Source organism: Protopterus annectens, chromosome 3.part1 (assembly GCF_019279795.1).
Source record: "Protopterus annectens isolate FY-2018-M chromosome 3.part1, PAN1.0, whole genome shotgun sequence".
NCBI classification, from domain to species: domain Eukaryota; kingdom Metazoa; phylum Chordata; order Ceratodontiformes; family Protopteridae; genus Protopterus; species Protopterus annectens.
The window spans coordinates 836,368,248-836,391,906 of record NC_056732.1 but is presented as its reverse complement, the minus strand read 5'-3'; positions in this window follow the sequence as shown (position 1 = coordinate 836,391,906).

Here is a 23,659-nt window from a genome sequence, read left to right as displayed (position 1 = left end):
TCCATGAAATGCAGCACACATGCACAGAAATACCCAGGGTGCCGGGTCCATAGAACTGCGTCCACATCACAGTCCCGCACACATGAAGGATGTGTAATGGGTACTGTCGACTGTTGCAGTCAAGGGAGTCTGGGTATGTAGAATCTGGCCTCGGTGTTGTTTCGCAGGCAATCCTTTGTCCCGCCCCGTGGGAGGGATGTGTGCGTAGCACCTGCCGTACTCTCCGCTAATAATGCAAACCATCTAACGGAGACTGCATAATGCAGGTGTGAAATGTGTACAGCCGTATACCAGTGTCCAGTAGGCAATTCACATGGATGGACAAGCGTATGACTAAGATGGCACCCATAACTGCAAACCCGGTGGAATTACACTGCTGTAGTAAGGCATTACACAAGTAATACACATAGGGACTACACTTGACATTCCCCATACAACAAACACAGACAACCAGCCGATGAAGTCCAAAGCAAAGATGAGGTACTGTAGACACCGTCAGTGACCACTCAGAGCACACCAGGAATTAAATGCACTCACCATAGTTTATTGAAGCTCTTCTCGTCTGCTTCATAAGCAGACTTATTCAGAATACATACAATGCAGTCCAACCTACTACATGTAAAACCCTTAATTGGTCAGTAAATTAGATGTGCTAGGTATTAATTACATGCCTTAAAGGCAAACAAGCAAACAAACTTTACCTGGGTTACAGATTCCACACAGTGAGAACATCAGACGTTGCTTCGAAAGGTACATTCTTCATAGAGAAATAGAAATATATGTATACATATGAAAGATGAACCAACATAATGTTTTCCAAATGTCTGACTGTGTAAGCTACATATATATGTTCTACGGATTGTGCCAATATATTAAAAGAACTGCAGACACCTAGTAATATAAATGAACCATAATATACACAGATAAACCGTATGATTATGACTAATGTAAAATAGACCAACGAAATGTAAAGATTCACAATGTGGTAATGTAAATATTCATTTAGAAGGTTACTTAAATAAATCAATTCAGACATCCATGTCAAAATACTAACAGAAGGCCAGCGAGGTGCCTGCCCTCACATGTACTGGGATGTTGTTCCACAGCATAGTGAGTGTCTGGGTGATGGATCTGTCCCACCAACACGTTCCATTAATGACAGTGTCAAGGTGTACGTCACCTGCCCTTGTGGTTCTGAGGGATCTAACTTCTTTAGGTGAAGCATACTCATCAGATCAGGGTTCGACATGGCCTTGTATGCCAGGCACAGGTCACCTCTGGGCAAGTGGTATGCAACTGTATACATCTGGAATTCTTTCAGTTGGTCAGTATAACACATATTCCTGAGACCCTGCATCTGTTTGTCGATGAACTGTTGGTGCCTTTCCAGCTGCTGCAGGTGTCGGGTCAGATACATTCTGTACCTGGCATTGTACCCAATCATAGGTCTAATGAGTGATGAGTACAAGGGGACAATGACCTCCCCTGATCTAGATGTGAATCCCTTCATGATGATGTGGGCAATGTGGAAGGTCTACCTAACTATGTTAGCAACGTGTGTGTCTAACGAATGGTTAACAACAACCCGGGTCCCCAGATCCCTGGTAACTCCCTCTGTGCTCAGTGGATTGCCACCTATATGGTAGCTAGGGGTAACCTTGTTCTTCCCGAAGGGTATGCCTATGCATTTCCTGGCATTTAGCTGTAGGCCATGTCTCTGGTACCACTTATCCACATCTGTGAGGCACTCCTGAAGGATATCTGTGTCAGATGTGTGTCTGACTATGGCACCCAGTTTGCAGTCATCTGCAAACATTGTCACCCATAACCCCCCTGTGTTTGCTTGTACTTTGGAAACGTAGATGCTGAAAAATAGTGGACCCAGGATTGAGCCCCATGGGACACCGCTTGTGACTGGCTGTGAGTATGACATGGCGCCAGCAACTATGGCCATGTGTGTTCTGTGACTTAGCCAGTTTGCAACCCATATGGCGATGTATGGATATACGTTCAAGATGACGGGTTTATCACTGATACCCGAGGGGGGTATTGTGTCGAAGGCCTTTGCCAGGTTGAGGTAGGCTGTATGGACTGCTTTACCCTCATCAATGGCCTTGGTGACTGATCCTACAAAGTCAAACACGTGTAAAAGGCATGATCTGACTTTGACCAAGCTAAACTGGGTTGTATCCAAAGTATGCGAGTCCCCTATGTGTTTATCTATGAGTTCCAGTATGATCCCTCTCCATGGCTTTGCAGATAAGGCTTGTCAAGCTAATGGGATGGTAATAACCAGGGTCAGTGGAGGCACCATCTATGTGAAGTGTGACTACAGTCGCCTTGTGCTACTACTCGGGTACGTATCCTGAGGTGAGGCTAAGATTAAACAGCTGTCCTAAGTGTGGGTTTAATTCCCACTAGAGTTCATGGAGTACACAGCTGGGACACCATGTGGTCCCATGGATGCTGTGTTGACTGCCTTGGAGACAGCATTTCCTACCTGTGCGTTACAGATGTTCCAGGATCTACAAGTCTCAGGTATAGATAACTCTCCATGTGGGGGGGAGGGGGGGAAATGTTAGCACTGAACATGTCAGCCAGTATGCTGGCAATGTGTGTAGGTTCAGTCATCTTCACATCATTGTGAACCCGGTTTGAGCATATCTGGGAGTGTCCTCCCAGGTGTCCAACATAGCTAAAGAACGACTTATGAATGTCTGTTGAGTCCCTGTTAATTTCTCTGTTGAATTTCCCCTGGATGATTTCATGACAGCTTGTAGTTCTTCACATATAATGAGCAAGGGTGTGTTACCTTAAAAGTATTCCGCTTTAACTTGTAGTATCTACCTCCTGTCGTTGTAGAGCTAGTTCATGGCTGGGGTCCACCAGACTGCATGCTTGTCTGTGGTACAAAGAGTCTCAGTTTTGTATGGGATTGCCTGATCCATGCAGTCCTGTAGGTGCTGGTGGAAGGCATACGTACGTGATTCAGCGGTTTGAGTGATGTTCACCACTGGCTCAGGGGCCTTAAAGGAGACCACAGTAGTGTTCAGATGTGTGAAATCGGCTTTTGAGAAAGGCATATGTATGGTAACCGGCACCACTGTACACATGGAACATCATGGCAATACACCACGGCTGGATGTGGGTAATGCTGGACATACCCACGGCAGACGTGGCGCGTTCCCGAGTCCGATGCCCGAGGGACCACACACATAGCCGGCCTTAGGCATAGGCCAAGTAGGCAGCCGTCTAGGGCGTTGCTCTACTCGGGGCACCTTTCCAGACTTTGTTTGGTGTAGGTAGACCAGGAGGGGGGTAGCGGGTGATGTTGCGGTGGCACACCCTGCCTAGGGCACCACTTAACCTAAGGCCACTCTTCCCGTGGGTAATACAGCAGTACCCACACCCAGACGCGGGTCATTGCTAGTATGGCATATCATCTATGGCAAGAAACCATATATTCCCAGACATAATGGCACAGCATAATGCCTGTCCGCTGCCCAAACGCAGACATCGTCACCAGCGGCGGTGCGCATTTACTGCGCGAGATGTCCGTTACCAATGTCGACATTGTCTCGCTTTGTGAAACAAACTCCACATAGCGATTCAATACTAAACAGCGACGGAGAACCCGATGTCCCCGTGGCTGAGCTGTTCAACCTGTTCCGCCATGTTAAATGTGTGTAGCACAGCAGAACCGGCCCAAACCAAGCAACGGACATGTCTGTGGCTCAGTGAAAGCCGTCACGCAATGGTAAACCCATGTAATATTGCGACACAGGTCATACATCCCGAGGGTTAGTAATGGAAATAGGTCCGTTCGACCAGACCGTGTGCAATTATTATAACAAGATCTACAATGGGTACACCGGCCAATCGCGCTACGGTTATGAATAATTGGGGGGGGGTGACATGGTACCATAGACACGGACAAAACGTGCCCATGTGACTCATCTAACATTCGTACATGGTCAGGGCAGTTCCGTACACTGGGCGGACAAGACCAAACCCAAAGCACCACAGCAACACCCTGACAATCGAAGGCCTGTATGCGTAGGGGATATAAGCACCTGTCATCTGAACATCCCTGCGGTCACGACATATGCATCCTGGGCCATGAGCGAGGGGGAATAAGGAATGTTTAACATGCAGTACCGCACCTTTCCCAGCAGGAGAATGGATGCCTGTGAAGTGCGTGAGTGTGGGGGGGATATGTAAATGTACTTAAGTACCATGGGTATGCATATTAATGACACCGAACAGCTAACGTGTAGTGGTCACAGTAACTGGCAAACGTGAATGCAGTCACGTTTGAATTACGACTATGGAACATATAGATGTGAACGTGTACGTAATGCGTCCATGCTGCAAAGACTGTTACATGTATAAAGTTGTAAGTGCATTCTGCACACGTCCGTCAACCGGATCAGACATATGTTACCGGAATAGTCACAACTAACACAAAACACGTAACCACACAGACCCAGTAAACATATATAAACAGAATACGGATATGCATGTGCGCCTGCGCGTACCCACAATTAGGAAATGCGAGTGTGCGTGTGCGTGTGTGATCCACTGGAAGCAGGGAAGGGTAAGGATGTGTCCTCCACTCATTTACATTCATAATTGTAAAATATATGCTTAAATAGTACTTACTGATTCCATGCTTTGGAATCGTAATGCTACAATTATACACATTGATATAAAATATCCTGATCAACACACTACATTCTAAGGTTTACTCACAACAATTATCAACTATGTTTCAAGATACTGATTGTATTGACCAATATTGTATTTATATTAACACATTGATGTCGTATTATTGTTTCCATGAAGTAATGTATGCAACACTGATTGGTATATGTCACGTTATAATCAAGACTTGTAGCACTGTCCACTTAACTATGAGCAGGTTTATTGATTATTTGACTTTAAACTGACTCTGAAGGAAGTGTATAAGGGACAACTATGTAATGCATTTCGTGCTCCGACGATGCCCCATGTTAGTAGGTGAAAGAGCTCAGTATCGTTTGACTGTGGAGTCTATCGTTTTGTCATTGTCTGTTTTGGCCGATATATGTTCAATAATGTCGTTTATGAAGATGGGCAGGACGCAAGGTTTGCTGTATTTCCGCTTACTGGCACATGGATATAGATAGGCCAAGTAATACATAATATGGGTAGTCAAGCAGACATCCACGATTGGGGAACATACAGCGGCAGTCAAAACCACTGGCCAGATGGTGACAGTCCAACATGTTCTACACTTTACATATGCACATCGGTGTCCATTGTAGGACTCCAAAAATAGTTGCGTTTACACCTTCGACTCGTTGAGATCGGCCAGACAGAGTGTCAGCCATGACTACGGCACAGCTAGACATGCACCACCAGCGTGTTTAAGGTTGATGATACCTGTCCATGAAATGCAGGACATATGAACAGAAATCCCCAGATTGTCGTGTCCATAGAAGTGCGTCCACATCCCAGTCCCGCACATGAAGGATGTGTAATGCGTACCATGGGGGTTTGCAGCCATGGGATCCTGGGTATGCAAAATGGGGCTCGGTGTTGTTTGGCAGATAATCCATTGTCCCGCCCCGTGGGAGGGCTGTGGGTATAGCACGTGCCTTACTCCCCACTAAGGATGCAAAGCATCCACTGGTTAATGCTAAAAGCAGGTGTAAAATGTGTTCAGCCCTACATCAGTGTCCAGTAGGCAATTCCCATGGATGGACAAGTGTACGACCAAGATGGCACCTATAACTGGACACCTGGTGGAATTACACAGCTGCGGTAAGGCATAACACAGGAAATACATTAGGGACTACAGTAGACACTCCCCATACAAAGTCAGACCGCCGTGCGAATACCGGCGTACACAGCACTCGTTCTGCCAGCAACAACATGAGGATCACTCGCTTCCATACTGCGGAACAAATGGGCGACCTGTGGAACACATACTAATGGCATACTAACAACCTCAACTACGAAGGTCATACGATGTTTCAACACTAGCGTTCCCGCATATAACGAACATGCTTCAATGAATAAATAGGGTATGCATGTTCTGTCTGTTTTATATTGACATTACAGTGGCGTATATGTCCTACTGGGCCTTCTGAGGATTACTTAAAGCACTTGCCAACCTGCAGCATTACATCAATACCATTTGGGTTAATCGTAGTAGAACATGGGTTTCGTAGCACAACATAATATGTGTAGTCAAACAGACATCCGCGAGTGGGGAACATACAGCAGCGGTCACAACCACTGGCCAGATGGACACAGCCCAACATTTTCTACATTTTACATATGCACATTTGTGTCCATTGTAGGACCCAAAAATTTCTCCTTTTGCAACGCCAACTGGGTGCAAGCAGAAGACTAAGATGAACTACAGCCGTGACTACGGCACAGCTACATATATGCACCGCCAGCATGTTCAAGGTTGATGACAACTGTCCTTGAAATGCGGGACATATGCACAGAAATCCACAGATTGTCGAGTCCACAGATGTGCGTCCACATCCCATTCCAGCACACATGGAGGATTTGCTATGGGTACTGTCGAGGGTTGCAGCCATGGGATCATGGGTATGCAGAAATGGGTGTTGGAGATGATTGGCAGTTGATCCATTGTCCCGCCCCGTGGGAGGGATGTCGGTACAGAACATGCCTTACCACCCACCAATACTGACAATCATCCACCGGAGAATGCTACATGCAGCTGTGAAATGGGTACAGCCCTACACCAGTGTCCAGTAGGCATTTCCCAAGGATGGACAAGCGTCACGGACAAGATGGCACCCATAATAGCAAGCCTGGTGCAATCACACAGCCGTAGTAAGGCATAACACAGGAAATACAGATGGAAACAACAGTAGACATACCCCGTAGACATCCATCCGGCCGTGCGAATCCCGGCGTACACAGCAGCCAAGGTGCTAGCAAGTATGTGGGGATCACCCGCTTCCACTCGGCGGAACATACGGGCGACCTGTGGAACACATATTAATGGCACACCAACAACGTCAACCAGGAAGGTCATACTATGGTCAAAATATGGCGTTCCCACACATAAATAACATACTGTCATGAATAAATAGGTTCTACATGTACCGGCTGTGTTATAATGACAATACAGTGGCGGATAGTTCACAATGGTACCTCTGAGGATTACTTAAAGCAGTTGCCAACCTGCAGTACTACAGTAACACCATATGGGTAACTTGTGGAAGGACACGGGTTCCGTAGCACTACATAATATGGGTAGGCAGACAGACATCCGGGACTGGGGAACATACGGCGGCAGTCAAACCCACTGGCCGAATGGACACAGTCCAACATGTTCTACACTTTACATATGCACATCGGTGTCCATTGCAGGACCCAAAAATTACTCCTTAAGTAAGTGTGGGCAGCATAGTGTGAACCGGAAGAGGTGACAGCCGTGACTACGGCACAGGTAGATATATGCACCACAAGAGTCTTCAAGGGTGATGACAACCGTCCATGAAATGCAGGACATATGAATAGGACTCCCCAGGCTGCTGCGTCCATACACGTGCGTTCACATCCCATTTCCGCACACATGAAGGGTGTGCAAGTGGTACTGTGGAGGGTTGCAGCCATGGGATCGTGGGTATGCAAAAATGGGTGTCGGTGTGGATTGGCAGATGATTCGTTGTCCCGCCCCATGTGCGGGACGTGGCCATGGCATATGCGTTACTCCGCAATAATAATGCCGATCATCCACCGGAAATGGAGAATGCAGCTGTGAAATGTTTACAGCCCTATACTAGTGTCCAGTAGGCAGTTCCCATGGATGGACAAACGTACGGCCAAGATGGCACCCATAGCTGCAAACCTGGGGGAATCCCACAGCTGTTGCAAGGCATAACCCAGGAAATACAGATAGGGACTACAGTAGACACTCCCCATACAAAGCCAGACCGCTGGGCAGATACCGGCATACACAGCACTCAATCTGCCAGCACATCAATGGGGATCACACGCTTCCATACAGTGGAACAGATGGGTGACCTGTGTAAACATACCAATGGCACAATCTCAACGTCTGCTGGGAATGACATACGATGGTCAAACTATGGTGTTGCCACCAATGAAAGACATCCTTCGGTGAATTAATAGGATTGATGTCAATAGACCATGGCAAACACCCAATGAACAGGAAAGACTTGCTGGCACCCTATGGCCACAAACCATGTCACACATAGGTAGATGGAACAGTCAACTTAAACATGTCCCACGACCGTGCATATGGTATCCAAAGGTACTTCATAGACATGTATGCGCTATCACCCGTTGGCCCCGTGAGACTTACACATAACATGGAAGTATCCAGGCTTTAAATGTCCACCCTTACACTTTCATTTGTCACTTTCTATGCGAACAATGAACATGTAGCCACAGCATAGAAAGCACAGACACACTGCTAACGAAACACACACATGTCAACATCACAGAAAGCATACTATGAACACACGTATTACATGATATTGTACTATGAAACACAAACAAACCAGCAACCTGCGGCAAGAATAGTCCCCGTAGTTCGACACAACACAAGTCTTCGTAACATTTAAACAGTTTATTAAAACATGCAACGTTTTCGTTGTTTCCAGCGTCTGCAGAAAAATGCAAAGTCTGAGAATGTTCACAATCAACAATGTGAGTCTTAACAAGATTTTAAATATCACACTGTTGATTGTGAACAGTTTAAGAATTTGCTTTTTCAGAAGAAGTTGCAAAAGCAACGGAAACACACACACACGGAAGGGACGGGAGATGAACCTACGCCTATCTACATGAACTCACTACAGTATGAAGCATTTACAGAATGCGCTACCGAGTTTACTGAAGTGAGCGCTGTCAGAGGCATACTTGTAGGCTGGTGACGTCACCCGCAAGACAATAGTTGGCAATAGCCAAGGTATGTGTTGCGGAGAGTCTAAAAGCATGTTCATTCGCAGAGGCAGCTGGGAACACACACACACACACACACACACACACACACACGGAAGGGACGGGAGACGAACCTACGCCTATCTACATGAACGTACTACAGTATGAAGCATTTACAGAACACGCTACCGAGTTTACTGAAGTGAGCGCTGTCAGAGGCATACTTGTAGGTTGGTGACGTCACCCGCAAGACAATAGTTGGCAATAGCCAAGGTATGTGTTGCGGAGAGTCTAAAAGCATGTTCATTCGCAGAGGCAGCTGGGAACACACACACGGAAGGGACGGGAGACGAACCTACGCCTATCTACATGAACTTACTACAGTATGAAGCATTTACAGAACGCGCTACCGAGTTTACTGAAGTGAGCGCTGTCAGAGGCATACTTGTAGGCTGGTGACATCACCCGCAAGACAATAGTTGGCAATAGCCAAGGTATGTGTTGCGGAGAGTCTAAAAGCATGTTTATTCGCAGAGGCAGCTGGGAACACACACACACACACACACACGGAAGGGACGGGAGACGAACCTATGCCTATCTACATGAACTTACTACAGTATGAAGCATTTACAGAACGCGCTACCGAGTTTACTGAAGTGAGCGCTGTCAGAGGCATACTTGTAGACTGGTGACATCACCCACAAGACAATAGTTGGCAATAGCCAAGGTATGTGTTGCGGAGAGTCTAAAAGCATGTTCATTCACAGAGGCAGCTGGGAACACACACACACACGGAAGGGACGGGAGACGAACCTACGCCTATCTACATGAATGTACTACAGTATGAAGCATTTACAGAATGCGCTACTGAGTTTACTGAAGTGAGCGCTGTCAGAGGCATACTTGTAGGCTGGTGACGTCACCCGCAAAACAATAGTTGGCAATAGGCAAGGTATGTGCTGCGGAGCGTCTTAAAGCATGTTCATTCGCAGAGGCAGCTGGAAACACACACACACACACACACACACACACACACACACACACACACACACACACACACGGAAGGGACGGGAGACGAACCTACGCCTATCTACATGAACGTACTACAGTATGAAGCATTTACAGAACACGCTACCGAGTTTACTGAAGTGAGCGCTGTCAGAGGCATACTTGTAGGCTGGTGACATGACCCGCAAGACAATAGTTGGCAATAGCCAAGATTTGTGTTGCGGAGCGCCTAAAAGCATGTTAAGTCGCAGAGGCAGCTGGAAACACACACACACACAGAGACACACACACACACACACACACACACACACACACACACACACACACACACACACACACGGAGGGGACGGGAGACGAACCTACGCCTATCTACATGTACACTACAGTACGAAGCATTTACAGAACGCGCTACCGAGTTTACTGAGCAGAGCGCTGTCAGGAGGCATACCCCTACGTGGGTGGTATCATTTGCAGAGGCAATGCGCCCAATCGGGAGTTAGGTCAGAGTGCGCAGTCACGCAGCCTGTTACCATCCCAAGGTCGCCGTACAGTAACACGTTAGTGCTGCAGTCGGGAATACCAAGTAACTACTGATCAGTACATCACTGCCTACTGGGCATGCTCAGACACTTAGACTCGGCACAGAGCAGACATGCATACACATGGTGCGATGGCATGGGTGGCGGAATGTGGACCGTCGTGTGTGTCCAGCCACACAACAGAAACCTGGCCATGCCACAGACGTGGCCGTTGCGAAGGGGATAAAGGCATGCACCCGGGGTATACCTGCAGTCGGCCACGGTGTGCACTGTGCTGTGTGTCTATCTACACAGCTGCCTACTGGGCATGCTCAGACACTTAGAGTCGGCACAGAGCAGACATGCATACACATGGTGCGACGGCATGGGTGGCGGAATGTGGACCGTCGTGTGTCCAGCCACACAACAGCAACCCGGCCATGCCACAGACATGGCCGTTGCAGCGGGGAATATCTAGGTGCAATTAACCATGTGTAGGACTGGCCTACAGTTTGTTGCATGCTACAGACAACCCTCCCAAACACAGGCTACCTGCACAGATGTCCTGAGGACACTGGTGAGTGGGCATGCCCTCACAACAGCACCGTATTGGGTGACATGAACCACCCATACATAGACTGGGAACATCAGCCATGGCACAACACACTACGCCACCGGTCACAGGTGTTCACACACCTGGCCACTGTTAAACAGCCATGCACTATACATACTAGGGGGGGATGTCTGACAGTTCTGCCCATCACACATGGTGAGGATATGCCCCACACAGGATGTACAGCCCTCAATGGTGATGCCAGACCGTATAGTGGATCCACTGGTCATCCACATCCTGTAACCAACACCGGCATGGGGGACCTAAGTGATGACCTCTCCACAACAAACCACACACATCATATGACTGGTGTGGTACCCTACAAGTCCTCCATGCCAGTGTTGAACCCAGGCCAGACCGGCAACCGCCTAACGAATGCATTCTCTGAGCACCCACATGCATGTCTGCAACAGGCAAACATGATAACATCAGGACCTTGTCCACCACAGGTAGGCACATGGTGTGGTGGACCCCAGCCACTGACTAGCTGTACATCAACAGTTGGAGCTAATACATGACAGAGCAATGTCAATACCAGGGAAACCATCTCCCATTCATACCGGCGTCACCATACGGCCACACATACAATCATCCACGGCCGCTTGTGGTGTTGCTGGCCTACGCCCACGTGCCCTATGCCTCACCCCTACCTGGTGTTCCTGCACGGACAGCCCACGCTCAAGGATGGCCATGCCTCGGTCGAGGATGCCAGCCATCTCACCCAATCTCCTATCCAGAACATCGGCAAGATGCTGTTGGGCATTCGCCAATGCCTGGATGTTGTCATTCAAGGAACGGATTGCAGACCTCTGCAGCCTCTGCCCTTTCTGGTTCTGCCGTTCGGCACGTGCCGGCGCCGCCATTACAGTCTGGAACATGTGTCTGGTTAGGTACTGCAGAGGGCACATGAGACAACCATAGGGCCTTCCTTAACTGTGGTAAGGACATGGTTGGGGGCACACAGACTTGGCTGGAAATGGTCCAGAATGGTACAACGGTCACTGCACCCACAGACATTGTCTGCAAACCAGCGGACATGTTCCATGCATACATCCCACCCCCCCCCCAAGAGGGGACATATCCATCCCACCAGAGTGTAGACTCCCAAACATCTCATATGGCCTGGAGTGATCCCATATCTCTATGGCGGTTGACACAGCACCAATGGGCACCGATGGTGTCCCTGGCTATGTGCTACCCATCCTCATTGAGGGCCTCGGCCCACACATGCGGCCACTGTGTCATGTTAGCCTTACTATGGGCTATGTCCCCAATGGATGGCATATGGCATCTGTGGTCCCACTATGCCAGCGTAGTGCTCTTATGGACTGTAGACAGCCACACCCTATCCGCTTGACAAGCCTTGTCTGCAAAGCTGTGGGGAGGTCCATACAGGTGCCCATGGATACAGACAGCGGTGTACAGCCAATACCGGAACATACCCACAACAACATAGTCAAGGGCGGATCCTGCCTCCCGAACCTGCTTGTCCTGTCTGGAGTGGTCACCAAGGCCATTGATGGGGATACATGGGTTTGCACACAGTACCATGACCTGGTGGGAGTGTTCAGAGCAGACTACACATGGGACTCATGGAAAGGCTCGCCAGCATACATGTGTGGACATATGTCACCCGATGCTTCTCAGAAAGGTTGGAGGTCACACCACACAGGGTTGGTGTTCCTGGTGCCTTGTCACACTCATATCTGGTCTCCAGTGGAGGCCCACAGGGCTCAGTCCTGGGCCCCCTGCCATATGGCATTCGACCTTCCAATGTGCATGCAATCATAGGGGGATTGTGGCAGACAAGGTATGCAGATGACTACGCACCGGCCACCATACCCAGCACCCCATGTGACACGGACATCCACCTGGGGCGTCATAGACATGGATAACTGGTGCCAGAGCCATGGCCTGCTACTACATGCCAGAGAAGGTGCAGACCTACCCAGTGTGAAGGACATGTTTGGCCCAATGTCACATGTAGGTGGTAAGCCATTCCAGATGGTGGACATGTTCATGGAAATGGCTACAACACCTGTCGTTAACATCTGTCAACACACACAATGGCAATGTGGGTGTGAAGACATTTCACTGTGGCCTCCTGGTCTGGAAGGAATCGCATCGACATCAGGGGTGTTCATTGTACCCCTGTACACATCACACACCAGAGCAATGACTGCGTACATTGGCACATCTGGCCTGTAGCTAACCTGACGCCTGCAGCACTCGGAAGGACCGCAAACGTTACACAAGGCGGGGATGATGGTGCTAGGACATGTGTCACAAGCTGCACGACCAAGGGGACTCCGGCTGTAAACCTTCACAGCACATCTGCTCTGTGGTGATCTGTGCCTGGCATACATGGCCATGTCTGACCTGGGTGACATGGGCATATTCCACTTCCTAGGCTCCAGGCAAACACGGACACAGAAGCGACTGTCACACACATCACCACAAAGATGAGTGTGACGTGCTGGGGGAACAGGGTCAACGGCCGGAGACCCCCTACAACACGTAGAGGAGTGCCAGCCCATGTGAAGGAAAGGCACTGATTGCCTTCGTCCAGGAGTAATAATGAGGTGTGGATGTGTGGCAGTGCTGGACGAGGGACTGGGGACTGATGGATGTGGCATCCCCATCCTGAGGGGTGTTAGCAGCCACACACAGTCATGCTAGGTCCACACATGTCGTAGGGCACATACCCTGTTATGTACATGTGCGCCTATGTTCCTATGTAGGGGTCCATGCCGAGTGCGGGTACCTGTGCTATGCTGATGTTGTCAGACATGCCTGTGGGTAACCCACGACTACGCGTGGGGAACTAATTACAGTGCTCCCAGTAGGCATATGCAAGTACACCATCATTGTCATACGGGTTAACTGAACCAACATGGTGCTACACATGTAACCACCACACATACTGTGTACACAGATCAATGAATGCTGCACCTGTCCTGCATGGTATGTCTGCTGCATGATGTCAGTGCACAACCCACATCACATACACACCTGTCACCAGCCATACACACACACCACAACATACACATCACGTACTATGCAGACACAGGTATCACATACACCTCTCACTATCTTGTCCACCCTGTGCATCAGAATATGTTTGCATAACCATGCACTGATGGTGTAGCTCACAGTTATGTGGCAGAGACTTCATCATATGCACAGGGTGATATGTGTGCCACAGGCATAGGCTGTACCAATGGATGACATCATGTGTGTGTGTAAGGGTCTGTGCATTGACTGGGCATGACTGTGTACATTGCATGTGGGTGTGGTGGAGCCCTACAGTCGTGTTTGCTGTGTGTGGGTTTGTGTGTACACAGTTCAGTCATCTGTGATGCCTACACGGGGTATGCTTGGCAGCCCCAGACTGTACAGTGCAGGTGTTACGGCTCACTGTGTCCGCCTGCCGCGACGTGACCCGTGCCTGCCTGGGGTCGCACGGGCATGACTGGGTGTAGGTACAGACAGTCCACTCTCCGATGTCACATGTCCACTGGAAACGTGCCCACGCCAGGGCCGTCCAGGGCCATGTCCACGTGGCCTGCTCTGTCCTGGTGTGGTCGGTGTAGTAGCAGCTGCACTGCTGCTGCTACCAGCACTGGGTGGGTGGGCATGGGAGGTGGCACGCACACGCTGACCTGCACCAAGTGGTGTTGCTGGCCTACGCCCACGTGCCCTATGCCTCACCCCTACCTGGTGTTCCTGCACGGACAGCCCACGCTCAAGGATGGCCATGCCTCGGTCGAGGATACCAGCCATCTCACCCAATCTCCTATCCAGAACATCGGCAAGATGCTGTTGGGCATTCGCCAATGCCTGGATGTTGTCATTCAAGGAACGGATTGCAGACCTCTGCAGCCTCTGCCCTTCCTGGTTCTGCCGTTCGGCGCCATTACAGTCTGGAACATGCGTCTGGTTATACCAGCTGCTGCACCCTGTACGGCAGGTGTATGTCTAGCGGTGCTCCCCCTATGAGCAGCACCTGCCACATGCCTGCGTGGCACTGCACCAGTCATTACACTGGCAACATCGTGTGTACCCACACCTTCTGCAGCCACCACACATTCCTGCTCGGTGCCAACAGACGCTGACTGACCGTCATCTATGGGCAACAGTGTTGGGGTATGTGTCGGCATCTGAACCGTGTTCAGGGATGAAGGGGACGTAAGTGTGATGTTATCCAATGGCACAGTGTGTGCCTGTGATGACCCTGCCTGTGCCTCATGCACATGGTCATCACCACTAGTATCTGTGGGGACACTAGCATCAGCTGGACCGCAGGAGGGGAACTCACCTACAGCACCTGTCAATACAAAGGCATACCGTCAGTTACAATACACACACACACACACACACACACACACACACACACACACACACACACAGACATCATGCATGTGATAATGCAGGTGGCATGCAGCATTCACACACCACAGACCAGTGAATGTAGACCAGACATTCCTAGTGGCAGTATGCACACTGCCCTGGTGGGAACAGTACAACAGGCAGGTGTCTTTTAGTAGGCATGCAGTACACACATTCATGGTAGTTTGCATGCATCGCCGTGATACACCGTGTGGCCACGGGTGTGTTGACAGTACACATGTCTGCCGACACTATGTCATGTACACCGCATACATGTGTGGTATCATGTTGACATGTGACGATGGTGTCCCACTGCATGCAGCACATCACAATGGCTGTCATGGTGCAGTGTTATGTGTACAGTCTACAGATACAATGTATGGGTAACAGGGATGTCTGTGCAGGTGCGGTTGTTGTGAGCTGTGTACATAGCTGTACAGTGTGGAGTGCGGGCACTGCGCCACTGCACAGTAGCAGGACACAGTTATGTTTCTGTGTGATGCGTGACCTGGATGCATTACATTGCCATGTCTGTACGTCAGTTCATCCGCTCAGCAGCACATATGTGGTGGATATTGGAGGCACCTGTAGTAGCTGTGGAGAGGCATTCCATGTCAGTGGTGTACTACATCGGATGTCCAGGGGGGCCACTACAGTGATGAGCCCACTATGTGTGTACATGGTGCAACGGTGACTACCCACTGTGGATGTACTGTGTGGCAACATGCCTGTAGGTATCGACCATGCCCTTGTCTGTCTGGGTCATTGACAATTGTGTGTGGTGGACATCGTGCACATGGCCCTGTGGTGGCCCATGTGACATACAACCATACTAGTGTAAGGTGTCACATTCCCTACAGATATGCAGACAGTGTGGATGTCTGCTATGTCGTGCATAGGTCATGTCATGGTGTGACACTGTTGCAGCCAGACATCCACGTGCATGGGACATGGCATGTGCCATGTCACAACGTGTGCACCCGATGCAGGGGCATAGGTCACATTGGTAACACCTGTGCTCTGGCAAGATCACAGCTCACTATGTGGTACTGTGTGCATACTGCAGAGGCATACCGATGCATACTACACATGCAGCCATTGTGGAACACCTACACCATTGTATGCATAGCTGAATGCACGTAACACACCAATAGGTCGTGTGGTGTCATGCCACTCTACGCTAACGGTCGTATCTACTGTACATGGGTGGTGTGTGTGTCGGGTGGTGCAACCTGTATACCGTGACTGGGGCACACACAGGTGTGCATGTCATGCCTGCACACATGGGGAATATCAATACACCATATCATGCCTTTGACTAGCAACAGACTTACCTGCAACAGACCCTTGTGTTTGCGACACGCCAGACGTACCTGTAAAGGGATGACACAAAGGTATACACATTATCCATTACTATCGCCACAGTCAGCAGTGTGCATGTCACATCATGCATCTGTGAGTTAGCATGTGCTATGCACATGTCTGCTAACACAACATAGCATACTGTTGTATGCGTCTTGTGTGGCCATATACCTGGCATGTATGGCTATATTATGTGTTGTACTATGACACCCACCCCGTCACTTATCATACAAACATGCAACCCTGACTTACCATGCAGCTCCAAGCTCATAGTTCGGGAGACACCCACCTCCACGATGGACGCATGGTTTTCTGCGTGTTGTTCCGTGGGTGTCCCCAGACTGGCCAGGAGCTCCTCCGTGGCTGTGAGTGGGGGCTGGGTTGGTGGCCCACCACCTGTCCCACGTTGTTGTCTGGCGATTGCAGCGGCACGCTGTCTTGCATGCCGGATCAGGTCTGTGCAGTGCCTGCGGATCTGCTGATAAGTGCGGTTGTATCCGCCCAGGCTGTTCACCCTCCTGCACATCTCCTCCCACATCTCCTGTCGTTCCTGTGCTTGCTGTGGCACATGACTAAATAACATGTCATGATTGGTATGGAGGTATGGTATGATCACCTCCTCCTCCTGTCGACTGAATGCAGGAAGCCGGGATCATGGCATTATCTGTAAGACATAATGATGGTGGCAGGTCACATTTACACTGCTGTGCTGGCATACTGTTGGAGATACATTGCTATGACAAGTACGACATCTGCACAGTAATCTGTGAAAGGCATCGTGGCAGTGACACAGCCGATGTGTTGGCTTCACACCATTGAGCAGTGTGTGTCACATCATATCTGTTTGCCACCCCATCACACTGTACACGCACCATGTAGATGTTAGCCAGCTGTGGACATGTGTACCTGGCTGCACCTGTGTCCATATCACTGGCATAGGTCCCCATGTGACGTCGGTGCTGCTGTTCACCTGGACGCTGTGTATATGTTAGTACACATCACGTCTGTAGCCATTGTGAACGTCAGCAGTGGCACTGTACACATACACATGGACACCTGCACATGCATGTGTTGTGCCATGTACATCCACACAGCACTGTACGGGTGTTGGCCAACTTGCCACAGCTCACCTGTGTTGCACATGTGATAGACATAGGGCAATGTGTAACCATGACACATTAGCAGGACAGGCCATGCATAGCATGTACACACACACATTGTCCAAAGCATCACACAGCACCTGTGACACCACAGGGTGCATCACCGCCACATTACTGCTGTGTATGGTTGATAGTGAGAGTGCCTTTTGTCCATTGCACCATGTAGGACTGTGATAGCTCATGCAGCCTTGCTGGGCAGGTCTGCATGGTATGGCAGGGTATGCCACATACATGGCACTGGGTTGTGATCCACCTGGGGTTTACGATATTGGCAGGGTGGCTGTCCATTCCATATGTCAGTGTTATGTGTATATGGACATTCAACATGTCTATCGCCATGGTGTGGACACTGGCCTCAAGCGAGGTATGCTGCACGCTGCTTGCTGAGGGTGTGTCTGGTGCATGCAGGTATCACACATCCATGCATACACTGTAACCCTGGCAGGTGCTATGTGCTGGGATATTGATCAACACAGTGCTGTATGTGGACACACACTGCTATCCCGTGCACATGGATGGTTGCCTGCACTGATGTGGGTACCACATATGTGTACATCCAGTGCCTGCTGCCACCCCCATGTCTGCTGCTGCACTACACACCACCATCCCTCCCTCTGTGAATGTGGTGTTGGGCACAGCATAGGTATCCATGTATGGGGACAGGGATGTTCACATAGCAGGGTCACTGATGGTATCGTCGATCAGACCATATGCGTATGACGCACCCCTCACACATATGACACATTCATATTGTTGTTCACAACGGTGACACAGCTATATTGCTATGCCAGAGACATTCACAGCCATGCATACACAGATGCATGCACGTCCATCTGTGGCATGGCCTGGACTATTGGTGTGGTTCGGCACATTACATGTTTGACTGCAGCTGGCACAGACCTACTGTGCACATGTCTACACGGTAAGCCTGTTCTACAGTAGGCATCTGTGATGTGCTGTGCACATGTCATATCTGCACATTTGGTTGGTGTCCATCGGTCCACGGGCCAGTGGTGGGACACACAGGGATGTTGCTGAACATATATGCATGCAACCCTGTACAGCTGTAACACTAGCCTCTCAGATGCTCATGTGTGGTGGACGTGAACACCGTACACACACATGTGGTTGTGGCCTGCCGGCCATACCCATCTCCTCCTGTGGGTTGCTATCATCCCACACACTCCTTGTATTGTATGTTCAGGCTATGGACCTATGTGGGGCTTGTGGGCACGCAATACGATACTATATGCCTTTGCACCCATCACAGACAATGTCACACAGGTACACCGGCAGCCGTACACATCACAGCTTGTTGTCAGCACGTCACATGTGGTACACACATAACACATCTCCTGTGGGACATGGTCATTTGTACGGGCATGTCCAGTAGTCACATACCACAGCTACCCCTACATGACGGCTATGCAGGACATGTGTGTGTACAGCTACTGTGACATGTACACGAGCAATGCCCCCTACCTACATCACATGGTACTACCTGTGGAGTATGTGTGTCTGCATCCATGCTATGGCCATAGATGACAATTGTACATCAATATGTGCAACATACCTCATTGGGGTTGTCATGTGCACATGTTCCATGTGTCAATGCATTGTTTGTGTCTGTTGGGCGGTCATTGTTGTGCATGGTTTACATGGCTGACATAGCGTACTGTGCCTGATTCCAGGTACTTCATTGGGCTACCAGCATTGTACATTTCTACAGCACATTCCAGCCATCATGTAGCCAGCTTAGATGACAGTGGGAGGTGTTCCGCCATGTGCACATATGTCACACAGTACGAGGGTGACTGACACACATTGTCAGGACTGGGTTCTGACTGCTGTGGAAGTGTGTACTGGTGTTGACAACCATGACTGCAACAGATGGTGTCTTCTGGATGTGTAACATTCACAACACACACCTACATTCATATAGCAGCACATCGTCTACGACAATGGACATTCCTGCATGAACACTGTGTACGGTATGTCTGTATGACCACTGCATATATCACTGGTAGCCACCAGCATGGCTGCCTACAACAGCGGTGTGTATCCTGTGCAAACATGGGTTACACCTGTCACAACACACCTGTGTCAGATGGCCCTGTAGTGGGTGACAGTGCAGTTCCACACATCATGTAACAGTATACATCGTGCACCAGTATGTTGCAGACATGTGAACGGCTGTGCTAGTCGACATATGCACACATGACACATCACCTGGTACACCGTGTCTGCCTTGCCACCTGCTATTGTGACCACCCTGTGATGACATTGTACGGCCCACATGGACTGGGACATGTGATGGCTCAATGGTGAATTAACCCTCCAGGTGTGTGTCTAGCCAGGTGTCCAGTAGCCAGTGGTCTGCACGCAGGGATAGTGTACATTGGCCTACTCTGTCACTGGGACTGTTGACTATGGTCATACTGTAGTTATGCAGGCATGTGGTGTTTGTCCAGTCTGATAGTCGTGTTCAACCACACTACCGTGGCACACATGACCTGTGGACATCTGCCTAAGGTGTGCTGCCCACATGTACATGTTCACATGCTATGCTGCCTGTGCAGCGGTGTCACATGTCTGTCTCCGGCAGGGCTGTCACAGGTAGGCACAGCATGCAGTGATGTGTGACAATGCTTACATCCTCCACTGTGCTGTACACAAGCACTGCACACACAGTACAGCACACATGTCATTTATCTGCAGTGCCTGGGACCTGCCTCCATGCCCTACACGGCACACCTGCCAGTCCAGATTGTACACAGATCATACCTCCCAGGCACATACCTGGACTGCAACACACACGGGTGGGTGGTTCCCACACCACACAGTGATTTACACACATACTGTATATTCCCAAGACACATTGCATCATAGGTAATCCATGTTCAGATACCCATGTTCGTGACCGCTACGCACATTGTGACACGCGACAGTGAATACACTGTACACCACAGGTTACATGCTGGTCGTGTTGGCATACTGTACATTGCACCTAGGATAGTTGCTACTGCTATGTATTGACAGCAACACGCCCTTCCCTAGTATGGACTCCCATGTACCCACACATGCTTGGCCATGCAGTATGCATAGCTGGGTGACACATTACACGACACATACCATACCTACACTACCCTCGGCATGCACCAAACCTCCATGTGTCTGTGTGCTAGGCCTACACACATCCCCCCTCTGTTTGCTGAACATCCATGCTTCTCAGCCCTGCTAGCCACACCCTAAACACACAACCATAGCAGCATGCATGGTACATACACTCTACAGCCAGTATTACTGACATCCACTGACAGAGGTAGTTGATGGCATGGCACCCGTCACGATGGACAGTCCACGTGCCTATGCCAACACTGATCACAGTGCACTTCTGCTACATTTACACACTGGTAGGGACCATGCTATTCCACACAGAGACATGGTGGTACTGGCCTTTTCACAGACGCCACAGTGGTATTCCTGTTCCATGCACACGTGCTGTATGGGCACATGTGCAGGCTGTTGCACGGTAGTTATGTTCACCTGTGTGTGGTGTGTCACTTGACAGTCATGGTGTGTCCTCATGGTGCATGACATACTCCACAGCTAGCTACCTACACATGACTGCCAGACAATGCAGTGTGGGCCCTCACGCAGTGTGGTGGTATGTCTCTGCTGTTTGACTACATCCACATTCAATGCAGCATACCACAGTCATGCAGGCATTGCCAACACAGATGTTGCTGGCATCGTGCCTGCCAATGGGGTACCTACCAACAATACACACTCTCACTCACTACAGGGTTCCAATCCTTGGCTGGACATTGTATTAACCCTGTGGACACATACATAGTACTGCCATGCACATGTTATGTCCGGGAACACAGTCCCAATGTCACCTCCAATCGCCCTAGTTGTTGTATCCCGCCAACCTGGCTGTTACATGTCTCTGCAGCAGCACACTGCATTGACTGCTAGCCCATTCATGTACATTGTGTACCATGACCACCACACTACCACATCTATCACACTACACATGGGTGGTACTGCATTGCACGTATGGGGCTGCATTTGTACACCCATGACTGGGCCATTCAGTATGGCACTGGGCCACATCTTGACATACATGCTTCACACACTCATTGACTACCTGCATGCCTTTACTGGCACCCTTGTTGGGCTTATGTGCGCCACAGCACACCACATCCCATGCTGGCCACCTGTCATACTATTGCATGGGTGGTTGGGGTGGTACAGAGGGTATCACATCAGACATGATCCGCTCTTTGCCCTTCAGCGCCATTCCACTTTATGCTATTGCCAATGTACACATCCAGCATCACATCGTACCCTATGTCTCGGGATGTTACGCTATGTGCCTCCTGTACAGGTCACACAGTGGTGCAGGCATATCATGCTAACTACAACAAGTCAGGGGCGTGTGACATTGCACAGTCCTCAGACATGTGGCCCCTCATGCTCAGTATTTGCATACGTACACTACCTGCTGTCACACAGTATTGTCCATGCCTACATATACCACATCTACATACCTGGCAGCATTCTAGCTCATCCTACTCATATTGCTAACAACCATACAGGTGTCAGTGTGGCAGATATATCATGTAGATATCATTGCATCAGTTACATCACACATAGTGCATACACATCACCTTTGCATACTGACAGTCATGCGGTGTGTATCACATGGATACTGTCCCTATACAGGCATATCACGTTGTACATGGTTGATGTACACACACATGCCCCACATGGTGCTGTGGTTGCCATATTCCACCATGGCGTGGGTACACATGTGCAGGACCACGATTTCTGGACCGTATGTCTAGCTGATACCTTGGGTGCCCTTGTACCTGTGCCATACACACATGTACACACGGGCAGTGTTACAATAACACATGTGTGGTGTACCTTACACAATGGATACAACGTTACATGTCTCAGTATAGTCATGCTGTGATCTCTACCTGGCTCAGACAGTTTACATATGCAAATGACAGTCATGTAACACATCTGTACTCACCTGCATACCACTAACACAGGGGTGTAATCTACTCTGCCATGGGCCATGTTCTCCGCAGTACTGATGCATGTAGTACTCCTACATGGCGTTTGCAGTGGGCAGGGTGGGAGGAGCAGTCCTGCATGTGTGCACACATGCCACATTGCTCAGCCCGGGCGTCTGTGTGACATCCACAGACTGGACACACACCGTGCTGTGGGACATAGGTCCTGTGCACATCCCACAGGGGCACACTGTGTCACTAGTCATGTGATAGCTCCCTTGCTGGTAGGGTGACACAGACCCATGGTACCACCACAGCGGACGTACTGTATAGACATACAGTTGACATCCACTTCTGCCGTTCAGTGGACACTACCATGGGGGGGGTGACACTACTGTGTACATTGCACATGTGTTTACACACGGCCCTGCCGGACATCATTGTGGCACACATTGCACCTGCTACGGAACGTTTGGACATGGTTACTTGCTGTTCCCTCCATTTCGGGTACCTATTCTGCTACTACATTGTCCCATATGTGCAGGCCATACATATCTTGTTTATGTACATAACATTAGGCCATCCCTCCATCATGCATGCTATGCCTGTGATACTGTCTATGATTTCTGAACATATCCATCA